General features: G+C 41.9%; 1 long non-coding RNA gene across 1 annotated transcript in view; it reads right to left on the minus strand.

The window, feature by feature from the left end:
• Positions 1-250: 250 nt before the first annotated feature.
• Positions 251-19073, minus strand: part of LOC122557390 — a 109631-nt gene continuing 90808 nt past the window's right edge. Inside the window, exons 2-4 of the long non-coding RNA XR_006313818.1 lie at positions 13522-13555; positions 826-929; positions 251-503 (exon numbers count right to left, since the gene is read on the minus strand). This is a non-coding gene — a long non-coding RNA (uncharacterized LOC122557390). The remainder of the gene's footprint in view (positions 504-825; positions 930-13521; positions 13556-19073) is intronic.

Raw genomic sequence — 19073 nt, forward strand, 5'->3', positions numbered from 1 at the left:
ACCGTAGAGGACTCAAGAAACTTAGTCATAGAATCACCATAATCCCAAACTAAGCTAGTCCCAACTGTCTGTGCTTGGCCCATATTCTTCTAAACATTTCTTATTCATGTATTTATCCAAATATCTTTTAAATGTTGAAATTGTACCTTCATCAAACACTTCCTTTGAAAGTCATTCCACATACAAAGCAGGCTCTGTGTAAAAAATGTTGTCCTTCATGTCTTTTTAAATTCTTTCTCCACTCACCTTAAAAATATGCCCGCTAGTCTTGAAATCCCCAGCCTCGGGAAAAGACACCAGCTTATCTATACCACTCATGATTCTTGGAGAAAATTTAAAGTGGCAGTTGATGCATTTTTGATTTTCAGTGGCAAAAGGGATCATGGGATTGATGTGGGTAAAAGACATTGAGTGTCCAGTCAGCCATGATGGTATTCAATGTTGGAACAGGTTGATGGACTGAATGGTCTATTCTTCTCCCTATGTCCTGTGTTCCATGACATCTGTATGGGGCAAGTGGAAAAGACAGGCCCTAAGAACTGCTTCAGCACTATCAGCATTAACTAACCAGCCAGGCTAACTGGCTGAACTATATCATATTGCCAATAATAAGAATTTTGTTTGTAATACTGAAACATGATATTTTATCTTAATAAGGCATTACGAAACAAGGAAAGAAAGAAAGCTTTTTATTATTTACACAGTTCCTCCTGACATTTCTCAGAAACACTTCACAACATCTCAAGAATTTCACTGAAGTAAAGGTATATATTGCAACTATTTTATGCAAAGACATGTCCAAAAAATAATACTGAGTTGAAATACCTGTTGACTGGGTTTTTTTTTGGTTGTGTGGGTGGAGTAAATTGTCAGCAAGGCTGGTGAAAAAGTTCCTTGTTGTCTTTATTGTGTCATAGAATCTTTACTTTCTGCTGAAACAAATCATTGGAAGCTCAGATTAACATCTCATCGGAAGACAGTACATTTGGAAATGTAACAATCAGATTTGATTCAACATCCCCATCAATAGCTTTTGGGAGTACGTGTTCAGGTTTCACACCTCTGCCTCCATAGCTCTGCCACTGAAATTGAACCCCTTAGTAGAATTGCTTTCTTCAGCACAATTATGCTATCTGATCGTGATTTATTGGTAAAGGGGAAACGTCATTTCACTCACCCACAGAACAACCTAAGTCAACTTGTTCCATTCCCAGTTTAATTCCCAGCTTCGTTAGATTATGGATTGATTCCCAAGCCTCCCATTCTAACCTGTACGATAGCTGCCTGCAATATCAATTGCACACCTCAAACAATCTCACTCCCACACCATTGAAAAACCTGGACACAATTGCACAAATGATTGACATGGTGGCCTCCAAAATTCCATCTTCTCAAATTATAACTTGTCAAAGGCTATTTTGTCCATTCCACTTCCACATGCTCTCTCCTTCACCAATGTTTCTGAGCTTTCTCTTCCTCAGTATTGTTACTATCCCCATGTGGAGCATTAACTTGTTAAAAATATATATAATTTCCCAATTTGATGTTGAAATTGATTTCAACCAAACATTACTCGGAAGACAATTAACACAGGAAACAACAAAAATGGCATTTTCACGTTAACTAACTAATACAACTGAGAGCCTCATACCATATTTCTATGTAAAGCCACAATCTCAACAGCCTTGTTGACAAAATCCCAAGCTCTTGCAGCAGACCCTCTCATCTCTGCTACAGGTGGCTGAGTCTCCTTGTGTCCCCTTTGAAAGTCTCTTCACTCAATCTCCTGAATAACATTACGCTGACTTTAAGCTGTAAGGAATGCTCTGTCTGATTCCACCAGTGAGCAGCTCATTGACTAACAGAAAAAAAGCCTTACCCTTTGCTTGGCACAGCAGCCACTAGATTTTGTACTTTTCAGGTCCTTTTAGAATCAGAGACTTTTACAGCACAGAAAGAGGCCATTTGACCCATAATGTATGTACTGACTCCTGAAAGAGCTACTCAGCTAGTTTCACTCTCCAGTCCTATCTTCGTAACCCCCTAACTTCATCATGTTCAAATATATACTTATACACTTAACAGTAAGATCCTAGGGAGTGTTGCTAAATAAAGAGAGCTTGGAGTGCAGGTTCATAGTTCCTTGAAAATGGAGTTGCACGTAGGCTGGATAGTGAAGACGGTATTTGGTATGCTTGCCTTTATTGGTCAGAGTATTGAGTATAGGAGATCATGTTGTGGCTCTACAGGACATTGGTTAGGCCACTTTTGGAATATTGTATGTAATTCTGGTCCCCCTCCTTTAGGAAGGATGTTGTGAAACTTGAAAGGGTTCAGAAAAGATTTACAAGGATGTTGCCAGCGTTGGACGATTTGAGCTATCAGAAGAGGCTGAATAGGCTGGGGCTGTTTTCTCTGGAGTGCCAGTGACTGAGGGGTGATCTTACAGAGATTTATAAAATCATAAAGAGCATGGATAGGGTAAATAGGCAAGGTCTTTTCTCTGGGGTAGAGGAGTCCAAAACTAGAGGGCATAGGACTAATGTGAGAGGGGAAAGATATAGAAGGCACCTAAGGGGTAACTTTATCATGCAGAGAGTGGTACATGTATAGAATGAGCTGCCAGAGGAGGTGGTGGAGGTTGGTACAACTACAACATTTAAAAAGCATCTGGATGGGTATTTGAATAGGAAGGGTTTCTGGAATATGGGCCAAGCGCTGACAATTGGGACCAGATTAATTTAGGATGTCTGTTCGATATGGACAAGTTGGTTGGAAGGATCTGTTAGGAAAAAGTGAGGTCTGCAGATGCTGGAGATCAAAGTTGAAACTTTATTGCTGGAACAGCACAGCAGGTCAGGCAGCATCCAGGGAACAGGAGATTCGACGTTTCGGGCACAGGCCCTTCTTCAGGAATGGCCTGAAGAAGGGCCTGTGCCTGAAACGTCGAATCTCCTGTTCCCTGGATGCTGCCTGACCTGCTGTGCTGTTCCAGCAATAAAGTTTCAACCTGGAAGGATCTGTTTCCATGTTGTCCATCTCTATGACTCTATATATCCAGCTCTCTTTTGAAACCGCCTAAGGAATCTCCCAGGCAATGCATTCCAATTCCTAACAACTCTCTGAGTAAGGAAGTTTCTCCTCATCTCAATCCTAACTCTCTTGTTGACAATCTGAAAATCATGACCTTTTTTGTCCTTTCCTTTTGAACATTTTTATGATTCTGCCTGACTGAGTCTGAGTGTTTGTGTACAGCAAGACACATTGCCCCTTATTGTATTGAGGTGTGAAAACTGGTACTTGAGCTTCTAGAGGGTTTGAACTTGCCTTTTGTTCCCATTACAGCAAAATCAAATGCATCTTTCTTCAGAATTATCACCCCAACCTTCTTCAGGACATTCAACATTTCCTTGAAAATGACAGTTCAAAACACAACCATGTTATAGAATCTCATAGTTGTAACAGTGCTAAACTCAATGGTCATTGCTCCTACCAACAAATTCCTCAAGTGGATTTCTTTGCTAAGCCTGCATCTTCCACAGGCATATGTTCCAAAACAAATCTTCTGCTCCTGTAATTCTAGCCCTTCCCTTTCTTCCTGCTCTGCCAGCAGCTGTAGAATCTTTTCAGCCCCACTTTCGGAAATGTTCTCCAAATGACATCTTAAAATGTACATCTCCGGTGATGTCCTCAGTCTTAAACCAGAATCTGTATATTCCCATTGATTATTTTCACATCTGTTGAGCTAATATGGCCATACATTACAAAAGTGAAAGTTACTGAGCGTCTGGATCACGTGCTAAAGTCAGACAGGCAGCCAGTTCAATCACTTCAGTTTCACAATGCAGGATTCCAGGTTAAAATGATCTGAGATTTTCAATAATTGACAGAATTTAACTGATGTTCCATGAGTGTTAATGTCAACATCGTAAGGCACTGGGGCCCACACAGGCATACAGTGCGAAGATTTGACAATTTTCCCAGCAGTGGCCAGTTAAGAGGTCACCTTAAGACAAACGGTGAACTGGGTGAATCTCTAAATTGCTAACCCAATCAGGGGTTCATCCATATTAAAGGGCCTTCAAAGGACCAGTAAAAAAGTTAGAGATGATCTGGGAACAGGGAGACAGGCTCCAACTAGAACAGGCGTCAAAGCCATGGGTGTGTCCAGAGCCATGGCCACGCCCCCATCTAGTGGAGCTTCTGAAAATGAAGGACCCCCCCCCCCCATGAAGCCTACTTTTTGTAGCTGGTGGACACACCATGATGGGGAGGAGTGGAGGGGCCAATACGAGGATTGTAAGCTCCAAATGAGGTTGTAAAATGCCCAGCAACACATCTATTAATTGAACTTCTTGGTCACTAGCCTTGGTCAGCACTGTTCTCAGCTTTAGTAATATTTGTGGAGGCCAGGAAGGTGTCAGACGTCTGACCTGACAACACCCAGATCATTTTGCCATCTTTCCTGCTTTCCAGCTAACTCCAAATGGCTGCTGGAATTCCAGCCAATGTGCATTAGTGTGCTAGACATTAATTTGTCTAGCTATTGGCTTGAAACACATTCTCCATAATTATTTAATTAATCTGCTGGGCTAGATTGTTTTGTAAGGTGCTGGAAAAGCACAGAAGATTAGGCAGCATCCGAGGAGCAGGAGAATCGAAGTTTCGGGCATGAGCCCATCATCAGGAATCTTATGCCCAAAACATCGATTCTCCTGCTCCTCAGATGCTGCCTGACCTGCTGTTCTTTTCCAGCACCACACTCTCAAACCAGATCTTCAGCATCTGCAGTCCTCACTTTCTCCTAGGTTCTTATGAACATCTGGCAGGACGGACTTTCTAAATTCAATCTGAATTAGGATTTGAGTGTGGTTGGGTTGGTTTGTGTTTTGCTGGGGGTGGGGGACAGCTGTGCAGAGTAAGTGAACCTGAGAAGGTGATGGTGAGCTGCCTCCTTGAACCTCTGCTCTACACATCATGGTGTTAGATTAGATTAGATCCTCTACAGTGTGGAAACAGACCGTTTGGCCCAACAAGTCCACACCGACCCTCCGAAGAGTAACCCACCCAGGACCACTCCCCTCTGACTAATGCACCTAACACTATGGGCAATTTAGAATGACCAATTCACCTAACCTGCACATCTTTGGACTGTGGGAGGAAACCGGAGCAAACCCACACTGACATGGGGAAAATGTGCAAACTCCACACAGATAGTCACCCGAGGCTGGAATCGAACCTGGGACCCTGGTGCTGTGAAGCAACAGTGCTTAACCACTGAGCTAGAGGGAGTTCTAAGATTTTAGCCCAATGACAGAATAGTGATATATTTCCAAGCCAGAATGGCCTCAGATTTTTCCATGCTACTGCTGATCTCATTCTTCTCAGTGATGGAAGTTACAGGTGTAGAAGGTGCTGACCTTGGGGCACTTGCATGCACATGAAAAATATTGCTTGTTTTGTACACCAGTGGACGAAGAAACGAATGGTGAAGGTAGTGGATGTAGTGCCAATCAAGTCATCTGCTTTGTCCTGGATGGTATTGAGCTTATTGAGTGTTATTGGAGCTGCACTCATCCAGATAATTGAGAAGTACTCCATTACACTCCTGAATTGTTGATTTGATTTGATTTATTTATTGCCAAGTGGACCAAAGTATAGTGAAAAGCTTTGTTTATGAGCAGTACAGGTAGATCATAAAAAGCAAGGATGTACAGATTATAGGGTGAAAAATAAAACAGAGGTCTACAGGTTACAACACATAGGGCTTGCGCTCGGCAAGATAAAAATGAATAAGATCAGCATTATTTGAAGTTCTAGAGTCCATTCATTGTACTACTAAGAGCAGGGTAGAAGCTGTTCCTGAACCTGTTGGTGCATGTTCAAGCTTCTGTATCTTCTGCCTGAAAGAAGAGATTGTAGGAGCTCATTACCAGGGTGATGATATTGATAGCCTTTTGGCAGCAACAAGCCATATAAATGGAAATAGAATCCATGAATGGACGGTTGGCTTCCATGATGGCCTGGGCTATCCACATAACCTTCTGTAGTTTCTTATAGTCGTGGGCAGAGCAGTTGCCATACCAGGTTGTTTTGCACCCGGACAATATGCTCTCAAAGGTGCGTCTGGAGAAATCAATGAGGGTCCTTGTAGACGTGCCAAATTTCCTAAGCCACCTGAGGAAGAAGAGGTGATGTAGTGCCTTCCTGACAGTTGCATCTACATGGCAATTCCAGGAGTGATTGTCAGTTATCGTCACTCCTACGAACTTGACCCTCTAAACCTCAGTTTCAATGATGTAGATCGGGGCATGTCTTCCACCTTTCTTTTTGAAGTCAATGATCAGTTCTTCTGTTTTGCCAACATTGAGAGAGAGGTTGTTGTCACTGCACCATGCCACCAAGCCCTCTCCCTCATTTCTGTATTCTGACTCATCATTGTTTGATATCCAACTTACTACAGTGGCGTCATCAGTGAACGTGTAGATGGCGTTCATTTGGAATTTAAGAGCTGAATCCTTTAATGTAGATTTCTTAGCATTCAAACTGCTCTTGTAGCTACATAACAGGTATGTGTGCTCTGGCTGAGGTTTGGGTCAACCAAAAGGATATTAATGTCGAAGTATTCAGTAATGGATTGATATCAAGGAGGAGACGTTAGACTCTCTTGTTGAACATGGTCTTAGCCTGGCACATGTGTGGTGCAAATGTTACTTGTCACTAATCAGCTCAAACCTCAATGTCGACTGTGTCACACTGTCTGAGGTGTTGTGAATGATAATGTATGAAGATGATGCAATCATCAGCAAACATCCTTATTTCTTTCTTATCATGGAGAGAAGATCACTGATGAAATTGTTGAAGATAGTTGGGTCCAGGAAAGTGCCTTGAGGAATTTCTGATGCAATGCAGGGTGAGGCAGTGGCATTGTGGTAATGCTCTGGGTACATGGGCTTGAATGTAACTCATGGCACCAAAGGGTCTGTTTCTATGCTGTACAGCTCTATGACACTGAGATTCTATAGCAGGTGAATTGAAATTCAATTAATACATCTATAACTTGAAAAAAAGCTAGTCTAATGACAATAAATTGTTATTAAATACACATTTGGTTCACTAATATTCTTCAGGGAAAGAAATCAGCTGTCCTGACCTACATGTGACTTCAGACCCAATGTGGTTTAGTCTTAACTGCCCTCTGAATGACTGAACAACCAATTCATTTCCAGGCAATTAGGCATGGGCAGAAAATGCTGACGATGCCTGCATTCTATTAGAGATTTATTTCTTTAAAATGAAGGCAGGAGTATCATTCCTCATATCCTTCACATTTCGAGCAAAGTTTGCAAATCTTTAGATCAACAATATCACAAAGTAATAACAATCTGTGAACTGCAATGTTCTTGAAAAATTGACACAAATATTCCACCTCATTGCTTGCCTAAGCTGCAAAGTTATGGAATGTCATAAAAAGCAAATTACTGCTCGTGCTGAAAATCTGGAATGAAAACAGAAAGTGCTGGGAATACCCAGCAGGTCTGGCAGCATGTGTAGAGAAAGAAACAAAGACAGAGTTCATGTTTCTAGTCAGTGACCATTCGCCAGAACCTAAACTCTGAATGTTTGGATGGATGCTCAGCCAATAGCATAGAAATAGTATTTATTTCGTCTGAGCCTCAGTGTCAGGGCAAGTGCTTGTCAGCATCATGTGGGCAGCCTGTGGGCCTTCCTGGTTATTTACATGGCTGTTGCCTGGAAAACCTACAATCTAGGAGCTCCTATCCAATCAGAGAGTCAACAGGTCAGTAACCTGAGTAGCCCAAAAGGAAGGGTGGTCACTGTAGAGGCTGACAGAGGGCCCCCAGTCTGCAGAAGGTAGATGCAGGACTGAGCTTGGGAATAGCAGTGGAGCTGCAGGGAACCCAAGCTTTTCTCTTTCCATCCCCTTCCAACAATCCAGGCTGTCACTTGGAAGGCTGCCATTGTTCCACTAGCAGGCTTCCCATGTCATTAGGGCTGGATCCGCTATCCGCCTTTTCCTACTTACAGGGTGGACCTCTCTACCGCTGGTTGGCTCACATTTATTGCCCATTCCTAGCTGCCCTTGAGTGGGTGGTATGAGCTGCCTTCTTGAACCATTGCAGTCCACCTGCTGTGGGTTGACCTACAATGCTTTTAGGGAGGAAATTCCAGGATTTTGACCCAGCAATAGTGAAGAAACACAATACTTTAATAAAAACAAACAATGAGTGGCTTGGAGGGGAATTTGAAGGTGGTGGTGTTCCCATGTATTTGCTGCCCTTGTCTTTCTCGATGGAAGTGTTCATGGGTTTGGAAGGTGCTGTCTGAGCATCTTTGGTGAATTTCTGCAGTGCATCTTGTGGATAGTACGCACTGCTGCTACTGAGTGTTGGTAGTGGAGGGAGTGGAAACTTGTGGATGTGGTGTCAATAAAGCAGGCTGCTTTTTCCTGGATGGTGCCAAACTTCTTGAGTATTGTTGGAGCTGCCCCCATCCAGGCAAGTGGGGAGTATGTCATCACACTCCTGACTTGTGCCCTGTAGATGATCGACAGGCTTTGGGGAGTCAGAAGGTGAGCTACTCACCGCAGTATTCCTGGCTTCTGACCTGCTGTTGTATCAACTGTGTTTATGTGGCAAGTCCAGTTGAGTTTCTAGTCAATGGTAACCCCCAGGATGTTGAGAGTAGGAATATTCAGTAATGGTAACACTATTGAATGTCAAGGAGCAGTGCTTAGTTTGTCTCTTAATGGAAAAGGTCATAGCTTGGTATTTGATTGGCACAAATGTTACTTGCCACTTGTCAGTATAAGCCTGGATATTGTCCAGATCTTGTTGCATTTGTACATGGACTTCTTCAGTACCTGAGGAATTGTGAATGGTGCTGAACATTATGCAATCATTGGTGAACATCCCCACTTCTGACCTTATGATAGAGTGAAGGTCATTGATGAAGCAGCTGAAGAAATTGGGTCTAGGGCACAACCCTGAGGAACTCCTGCAGAGGTGTCCTGGAGCTGAGATGACTGAGCTGCAACAACCACGACCATCTTCCAATGTGCCAGATATGAATCCAACCAGTGGAGAGTTTTTCCCCGATAGCTAATGATTCCAATTTTGTTGGCACTCCTTGATACCACACTTAGTCAAAGGCAGCCTTGATGCCAAGGTCTGTCACTCTCACCTCACCTCTGGAATTCAGCTCTTTTGTCCATGTTTGAACCAAGTATGTAATGAAGTCAGGAACTGAGTGGCTCTGGCAAAACCCAAACTGGGCGTCACTAAATAAGTTATTGCTGAACAGATAGTAAGACATCTTCCATCACTTGGCTGATAATTGAGAAAGGATTGACAGGGCAGGAATTGGGTGTATTGGATTTTATGTATAGGACATACCCCCGGGGCAATTTTCCATATTGTCAGGAGTTGTAACTGTACGGGAAGAGCTTGGCCAGGGGAGTGGCATGTTCTGAAGCATAAGTCTTCATCACTATTGCTGGAATGTAGTCAGAGCCCATTCAGTGTGTCCAACCATTTCTTGATAACATGTGGAGTGAATCAAATTGGCTGAAGACTGGTATTTCTGATGCTGGGGACCACTAGAGTGGGCTAGATGGATCATCCACTTGACACTTCTGGCTGAAGATTGCTGTGATGCTTCAGCCTTTTCTTTTGCACTGATGTGCTAGGCTCCGCCATCATTGAGGATGGGGATATTTGTGGAGCCTCCTCCTCCTCCTCCTCCAGCGAGTGGTTTAACTGTCCATCACCATTCACAACTGGATGCGGCAGGACTATGGAGCTTAGATCTGATCTGTTGGGTGTGGGATCGCTTAGTTCTGTCTATCACTTGCTGCTTATGCTGTTTGACACATGACTGGTCCTGGTTGGTGCCTTCCCCAGGTTGACACCTCATTTTTAGTTATACCTGGTGCTGCTCCTGCCATGCCCTCCTGCAGTTTCCACTGAACTAGGGTTGACCCTTGGATTGATGGTAATGGTTGAGTGGGGAATATGCTGGGCCAGTCAGTTCCAGATTGTGCTGGAATGCATTTCTGTTGCTTTTGATGGCCCACAGTGCCTCATGGATGCCCAGTTTTGAATTGCTAGATCTGTTTGAAGTCAGTCCCATTTAGCACAATGAGAGTACCACACAACATGGTGGAGGATATTCTCAATGTGAATTGAGGACTTTGTTTCCACAAGGACGGTGCAGTGATCATTCGAACTGATACTGACATGGCCAGATGCATCAGCAGCCAGTAAGTTGCTAAGAATGAAGTCAAGGAGGAGAAAGTGAGGTCTGCAGATGCTGGAGATCAGAGCTGAAAATGTGTTGCTGGAAAAGCGCAGGGCTTCAGGGCTTATGCCCGAAACGTCGATTCTCCTGTTCCCTGGATGCTGCCTGACCTGCTGCGCTTTTCCAGCAACACATTTTCAGCAAGGATGAAGTCAAGTCTGTTTTCCCTCTTGTTGGTACCTCGCCACCTGCTGCAGACCCAGCCTAGCGGTAATGTCCTCTAGGACCTGACCAGCTCGATCTGTAGTGCTGCTGCCAAGGAGGTAAAAACAATGACTGCAGATGCTGGAAACCAGATTCTGGATTAGTGGTGCTGGAAGAGCACAGCAGTTCAGGCAGCATCTAAGGAGCTTCGAAATCGATGTTTTGGGCAAAAGCCCTTCATCAGGAATAAAGGCAGTGAGCCTGGAGCGTGGTATTGGACACTGAAATGCCCCACACGGAATATTTTTTTGCCTTCATCATTCTCGCTACTTCCTCCAAGTGCTGTTCAACATGGAGGACTGATGCATCAGCCAAGGTAGGATAGTATGTGGTAATCAGCAGGAGGGCTCTGTGCCCATGTTAACCTGAATCCATGAGATTTCATGGAATCCAGAAGTCAATGTTGAGGGCTCCCAGGTCAACTCACTCCTGACTTTTTACAACTATGCCATCACCTCTACTGGATCTGTTCTGCCGGTGGGATAGGACATATCCAGAGATAGTGATAGTGGTCTCTGGGACATTACCTGTACAGTATGATTCCATGAGTATGACTATGCCAGGCAGTAGCTTGACTCATCTGTGAGATAGCTCTCCCAATTTTGGCACTCACACCCCAAATGGGAGCTTCAGGGACAATTGTGTTTTCAATACTCAGCATTTAATGCAAATCTTTTCATATCCTCTAAAAATAACCCATCCAGATGCCTTTTAAATGTTGTAACTGGCCTCCACCACTTCCTCTGGCAGCTCATTCCATACATGCAACACCCTCTGCATAAAAATGTTGCAAATCTTTTCATATCCTCTAAAAATAACAGAACTCTAATGGGCAGGTTCCATAATACCTCAGTAGATAAATGCATTACATTTCCCATGTATAACTAATACCTGGGCTATATCATGAAAAAGAGGGAAAACATGAAGCCATTTACCATCATTATATAGGAAAATGCAAGACTGGAAAAAACAGTCTACTGGTCCTAGATGTATAAGAATGTAATCTTCAAATACTTTGAGCATTTTTTTCAATGAAAATTAAAAAATATTATGAATCATTCGACAAGCTAGGTGCTGAGACAGAAACTTCATAACATTGTCCTTAATTCCTAGGTTTCTTCGTCATTCAGACTTCCACTTTCTGATCCTATCATCCCACCCTGAAACAATATTCTACATGTGCCGTATCTATGTTATTGAACTGCTTTAAACATACTGCCTTCCTACTATTCACTGAGCTTGACATTGTAAATCTTTCCTCATAATTTATCCTCATAATTTTTGAAGTAAAATTTGTTTCTTCTCTTTTCGCTTTCCTCTTGGTCTGAATATATATTTTTCTGCAGTACAATGACAACATTAAAAGCAGTGCACTGCTTTAGAATAGGATGTGAATACTCCAATACATTTAGAGTCATAGCATTGTACAGCACAAAAAGACTCTTCTGTCCAACTTGTCCATGCTGACCAGATATCATAGATAAATCTAGTCCCATTTGTCAGCACTTGGCCAATTATCCCTCTAAATCCTTCCTATTCATATACCCATCCAGATGCCTTTTAAATGTTGTAATTGTACTAGCCTCCACCACTTCCTCTGGCAGCTCATTCCATACATGCAACACCCTCTGCATAAAAATGTTGCCCCTTTTAAATCTTTCCCTCTCACCTTAAATCTATGCCCTGTAGTTCTGGACTCTGCCACCACAAGGAAAAGACCTTGTCTATTTACCCTTTCAAGTTTCACAACATCCTTCCTGTAGCAGGGAGACCAGAATTGCACACAATATTCCAAAAGTAGTCTAAGCAATGTCCTGTACAGCCACAACATGACCTCCCAACTTCTATACTCAATTCTCTGACCAATAAAGGAAAGTATACCAAATGCCTTCTTCACTATCCTATCGACCTCTGATGTGATTCCACTTTCAAGGATCTTTCTGGCTGTTTCACCCAAATGCATTCAATTGTTAAATGCTTGAACATGTGATATGGATACCAGAAGTGTCAATGTTATTATTTCAGGTTCCTTTCTAATTCTCCTTTTCCTGATTTAATTTCATTCTTTTTATACTTAGCACTTTTTTTCACCAATATACTTTACACTTCATAGTCAAATTATATTTTCCATTTGGTTGCACAACTTTAAAACCAATCCTACACTCTCTGTCTCCAGAACTATTCCTATTCCAATTCCATCAAGAAATAGTTTAAGCTCTCTGTCCGATCCAAGTGATGTGTGTAGACTACAAACAACAGGCGATTTCACTGGACACTCCACAGTTGTAAGCAATTTGCAATTTCATTGTACTTTTAACACGCTAAAACATCCCAAGTTCCCCCTAAGGAGTGTTAATGAAATAGAGGTCACATAAGAAGAGGGAAGTGAAGAGGTCATGGTTTAAAGGAGCATCTTAGATGGCAGAGAAAGGTAGAGAATTAAGGAGGAAATTCCAGAGTTTAGCAATTTGGCAGCTGAAGGCATGGCTAGTAATGGTAGAGTGGAGAAAAAATGTGAATGCACAAGATCCCAGAATTGGTGGAGCACAGACATCTTGGAGGATTGTAGGCTGGAAGAAATTACAGAAATATGATTAAGTGAAAGGTCATTTCTCCTGAGTATTCTCCTTCCTATTTCTAACTACATTCTGATCCAGTCCCGTTTATCTGTTATCACACTGATTAAAATATTTAATGTGGCATTTTGCTAATAACTTTTCCACAAGTTAAAATTGTTTCTTAATATGTTGTTTTATTGTACACTCTAGCTAGGGCACCCTGAAAAAAAAAATGGAAGCGATTTGCTTGATAGAGTATTCCCGTTCCAAATCCCAGTTGGCTGCAGCTATCCAACTATTGCTATGTTGGATTCTTCTTAACTATTCATTAAATAATTTCATTATGGAAGTAGTTGAATCATTAATTGATAAGTTACCTCTTGGCAATTAACTATATGGTAAAATTCCCCGTTGAAATATAACTCTTGTTAAATCTTACCAAATGCTATTCATTCCTCTTCAATCCTCAGCTCCTGAGTAAATACAAACATACAATTGAATTAGAAGCAGAATTAAGTCATTCAGCCCTTTGAGCTTTTTCCAACTTTCAATAAGATCATGTCTGATTGTGATGTCAAATCCACATTCCTGCCTACCCCCCTCATTGCTTTTTCTCCCTTGTTTAACAAGAAACAATTCATTTATGTCTTAATATATTCAAGGACTCTGCTTCTACCTCTTTTCAGGGAAAAGAATTGCCTAATCCCTGATTTAAATGGATGACCCCTGATGTTTAAACAGTGCCTAGATTCTAGATTTCCCCATTACACAGGACTTCCTCTCTGTTTATACTTTGTCAAGACCCCTCAGGATCTACTGTGTTTCAGTCAAGTTACCCTGTACTATTCTAAACTCCATCAGATACAACTTAGCTTATCAACCTTTCCTCATCAGGCAAACCCCTCCTTTCAGGCAATAATCTGGTAAACATTCTCTGAATTGTTTCTAATGTATTTACATCTTTTCTTAAATAAGGTGACCAGTACTGTGTGCAGTATTTTGTTTTACCAGTGCCCTGTAAAACTGGTGCATAACCTCCCTGCTTTAGTATTCAAATCCCCTCACAATAGATGACAATATTTATTTGTTTTCCTAATTACTTGCTGTACCTGCATACGAGCTTTTTGCAATCCATGCACCAACCCCCCCAGATTCCTTTGTATCTCAGAGCTCTGCAATATCTGATAATTTCGATAATGTGTTTCCTTTTTAATTCTTCCTTACAAAATTGACAATTTTACATTTTCCTGCATTGTACTCCTTTTGCCACATCTTTGTCCACTTATTTACTCTATTTCTTTTTCTAAGTTCCTTATGCCCTAATGATAGATTACTTTTCTAGCTATCTTTGTCTCATTAGCAAATTAGACAACCATATCTTCTGTCTCTTTATCAAAGTTTGCATAAATTGTAAACAGAGTTGAGAGTGCGGTGCTGGAAAGGTACAACCAATCAGGCAGCATCCTAGGAGCAGGAGAATTCATGTTTCAAGCATAGCTCGATGTTATGCTCAAAATGTTGATTATCCTGCTTTTCGGATGCTCCCTGACCTGCTGTGCTTTTCCAGCACCCACACTCTTGTCTCTGATCTCCAGCAGCTGCAGTCCTCATTTTCTCCCAATAAATTGTGAACAGTTGAGGACCCAGCACTGATCCCAATGGCACACCATTTGGTAAAACCTGAAATGACCATTTATGCATAACCGGCTAGCCAGCCAATCTTCTACCAATGTCAATACACTACCCCCTTTTCTACCATGAGCTTTTATTTTCTGCAATGACCTTTGATATGATGCCTTCTGGAAATTAGATTCCCTACAGTGTGGAAACAGGCCCTTTGGCCCAAACAGTCCACACCGACCCTCCGAAGAGTAACCCACCCCGACCCATTTCCCTCTGACTAATGCACCTAACACTGTGGGCAATTTAGCATGGCCAATTCACCTGACTTGCACATCTTTGGACTGTGGGAGGAAACCAGAGCACCTGCAGGAAACCCATGCAGACACGGGGAGAATGTGCAAACTCCAGTTGCCCGTGGCAGGAATCGAATCTGGGTCCCTGGTGCTGTGAGGCAGCAGTGCTAACCACTGAGCCACCATGCCGCCCGTGTCAGAAATGTCAGAAATATTTGATGTGTTAGGTTTGCTTCCATAAAATCATAGAATAACACATTACTTTAAAAAAATTGGAGCCATTGAGCATATGCTAACTGTTTTGAAGAGCTATTCCAGTTGGTGCTACTTCCCAATTTCTTCCCAATAATTTATGCTTCTTGAAATAATTATCCAAATGGTTTATGAAAGCTACTGTTCAAATGTTAAAACTTCATTCAGGGGAATTGGGCTTCACTGTCTGAGGCAGTATTTATAATCCATGCCCAGTTGCATTGGAGAAGATGGTGATGGGCTTCTTTCTTCAACTGTTGCAGTCTCTGTGTTGTAGGGACACCTAAAGTGTTGTTCACGAGGGAGTTTAAGGAACATGAACCAGCAACAATGAAAGGACAGCAATATAGTTCTAACTGAGGATGGTGAATGACTTGGAGAGGAACATGTTTCAATTTTCACCGCAACATCAGGAAATGGACCACAGCTTCTAACCACCCATTTGAGGAAAACAATTTTCCTTCCTGCGATCTCTGACTTGATTCCTTAACATACAGCTTAAAACTGTGCCCTCTTGTTATCAACCTTTAGCCATCATAAGCAGCTTTGTCTGTATTTACTCTTTTGAAACCATTCATGTTGTATTGTTAAGTTGTGGTTCATGTACCTTTCATGTGATTTGGTTTAGAGTTTAGATTTGAACGAGTTGAGTTTGTGCATTTTGGTTTGTGAGTTGGGAGGGGTGTTGTAATTAACTTCTCAATATTTGTGTAATCATGGTGATTTCATTAAAAAGAGAGTGTGAAAGAGAATTCCTAGTCTGTGATGGACTTTGTTTTTCTTGGAAAGAGGGGTTTAGAAGCTTACTTAGATTACCTACAATGTGGAAACAGGCCCTTCAGCCCAACAAATCCACACTGACCTGTCGAAGCACACCCACCCAGACCCATTCCCCTACACCTAACACTACGGGCAATTTAGCATGGCCAATTCACCTAACCTGCACATTTTTGGACTGTGGGAGGAAACCGGAGCATCCAGGGAGACACGCAGACATGGGGGGAATGTGCAAACTCCGCAACGTCAGTCACCTGAGGGGGGAATTGAACCTGGGTCTCTGGCGCTGTGAGGCAGCAGTGCTAACCACTGTGCCATCAAGCCACCCATAAAGTGAACAAAGTAAACAGTTGTCCATTAGGTTTTTAGTTTAGAAGGTCAGCAATTTTGTTTTTAATTAGGGGAAATGTACCCAGCATGGGAAAAAAAAGACTTCTGATGAAAAGAAAAGGAGTTTCTGATGAAGGGAGATGCATTAGAAGTATTAGAAAATGGGTTACCTCACCATAAGCAGGTTAGTTTGGAAGTTTCAACCAGAACTGTATGGTTATGTGCCTGAAGGTGTTATTTGAAGCTGAGAAAGTCTAAGCCCTGTCATATGAAGGCTCCTAAAAAGGCTACTAGATTCTCAAGTTGAAGAATTGTATGTTTGCATTTCAGCAAAAGACCATCTTTTTAAAACCACAAAAAAATCATCTATCAAGCCAGATTTCAGTCAGGATCCTGACTTGTCAAAATAACATCAGTTGGGATCATAACAATATTAGGACAAAACTCTATAAACTCTGCTCATAGGCTTCTCTGCTCTGAGGAGAACAATCGAAGCTTCAGCAGTCTATCCACAGAACTGCAATGCAATTTCCCAAACCGAACATTGAATTGTTTTCTAGCCATTACTGAAGGCAGTTAAGAAGCAACCACATTGTTATGGGTCTGGACTCACCTACAATTTTGACTAGATTTCAAGAGAATGGAAGATTTGGCATTTGTTTTATTCTTTCATGGAATCCAGGTATCCTTGATTAACATTGATATATAAAGTTCATATATTATATTTCAACAAATAAATATATCATATAGATGTGAAAACCTGTTTTTAAAGTACTTTGCAAAACTGTTGTTATGTTATGCACTTTCCAGTCCATTATTTCACTTAAGGCACCTCAGCTTATGGGTCATCGCCAGGAAACAACAGGTCCTACCACCTCTTGGATTTGTATTTATTACGACTGATCTTTAACAATATCATGCCAACATTTTCTAAAGGCCATCTTGCTATCACTGATTTTAATGTGAGATGAGTGAAACAAACTTTTAATTTAAGATGATATAAAATCAGATTTATACTCCAAGAGGCTGCAGTTCCACTCAGATTCTACTACATAAAATAAAATATGTTTAATTTACAAGGTAAATAACTTATCTGAGTCTGGATCCAGGGAAAGTGGAAAGTAAATCTACTTCTGAAGAGGCATAGAATGTAACATGCGACGGTTACTTACCACTCAAGATTTCTGATGAGCCTTCCATATTCCCTGCGGAAGGAAGGCTCAATGAAGCCTTTTCCACCATCACTCACATTGAAATTAGCCATTTTCCCCTCTACCTCCTGTAACATCTGTCCTGTCCCCCAAAAGACAGACAGACAGACCCAAGCACACGCACACACGCACAAAATCTATCCCCTCCTTCCAATCCTCCACACACTTTAAATAGCTCTTCCTTCCCCAAGCCACTCTTTCTGCCAATTGGTATTAACCTGTGAGGAGGGTAACAACTCTGATATTACAAGCACAAGCCTAAGACAGACTTAGCATGGGCGATTTTTATCAATGCTTTTCTACAGTCAAAGAGAAATAAAGTCATTCAGCACGAAAACAGTCTCTTTGATCCAACTAGTCCATGGCGAATATAATCCCAAACTAATCTAGGCCCACCTGCCTGCTCCTGGCCCACATCCCTCCAAACCTTTCCTATTCATGTACTTATCCAAACGTAATTGTACTCAAATCCAACATTTCTTCAGGAAGTCCATTCCACACGCGAACCAACCTCTGTGTAAAATATCTGCCTATTAACATCTTTTTAAAATCTCTGTCACCTTACAAATGTGCCCCTTAGACTTAAATTCCCCATCCGAGGGAAAAGACACATACCATTAACCTTCTCCATATCCCTCATGATTTTATAAATATCAATCAGATCACTTCTCAATCTCCTACGCTCCAGTGAAAGATGTCTCAGCCTATCCAGCCTTTCTTTATCACTCAAACCCTCCAATCCTAGCAACATGCTAGCAAATCTGTTCTGAACTCTCTCCATCTTAATAATATCCTTCATATAGCTGGGCAATGTTTGAGCAGAAGTAACAAAACGGTGAGGTATCAGGGTTGGGACAGGACACAGTATTGGAAAAAGACAAGCTCTCAGTCATAACCACAGTTTCTGTGAGCTTAATCAGAGGTTACAACCCACAGATTGAAAGCCACTATATAAATCCCTCATGTGAAAAATCATTCTAATTATTTCTTCTGCACCCTCTCCAAATCCATTACAACTCTCCTGAAGTGCCATGCCAAGTGAATGAACAAAATATTCCACCTGGGGCCAAACTACTCTTTATATAGGTTTAACATAACTTCCTGGCTTTTGTAGTCCGCACCATTGTTTACAAATTTCAGGTTGCCAGATGCCTCATTAAACAAGTTCTTGACTTGTTCATCACATTCCAAGGTTTGTGAATAAATATCTCCAATAATTGAGGAATGTATTGCTGTGTTTCTGTTCGCCAAGCTGGAAGTTTTTGTTGCAAACGTTTCGTCCCCTGGCTAGGCGACATCATCAGTGCTTGGGAGCCTCCTGCGAAGCGCTTCTTTGATGTTTCCTCCGGTGTTTATAGTGGCCTGTCCCTGCCGCTTCCGGTTGTCAACCGGATATGCTCCCAGAAAAGTGGGGACGGGAAAAGGTGAAAAATGGGGACAGGAGCATATCGCCTAGCCAGGGGACGAAACGTTCGCAACAAAAACTTCCAGCTCGGCGAACAGAA

Source organism: Chiloscyllium plagiosum, chromosome 15 (assembly GCF_004010195.1).
Source record: "Chiloscyllium plagiosum isolate BGI_BamShark_2017 chromosome 15, ASM401019v2, whole genome shotgun sequence".
Taxonomy (NCBI): Eukaryota; Metazoa; Chordata; class Chondrichthyes; order Orectolobiformes; family Hemiscylliidae; genus Chiloscyllium; species Chiloscyllium plagiosum.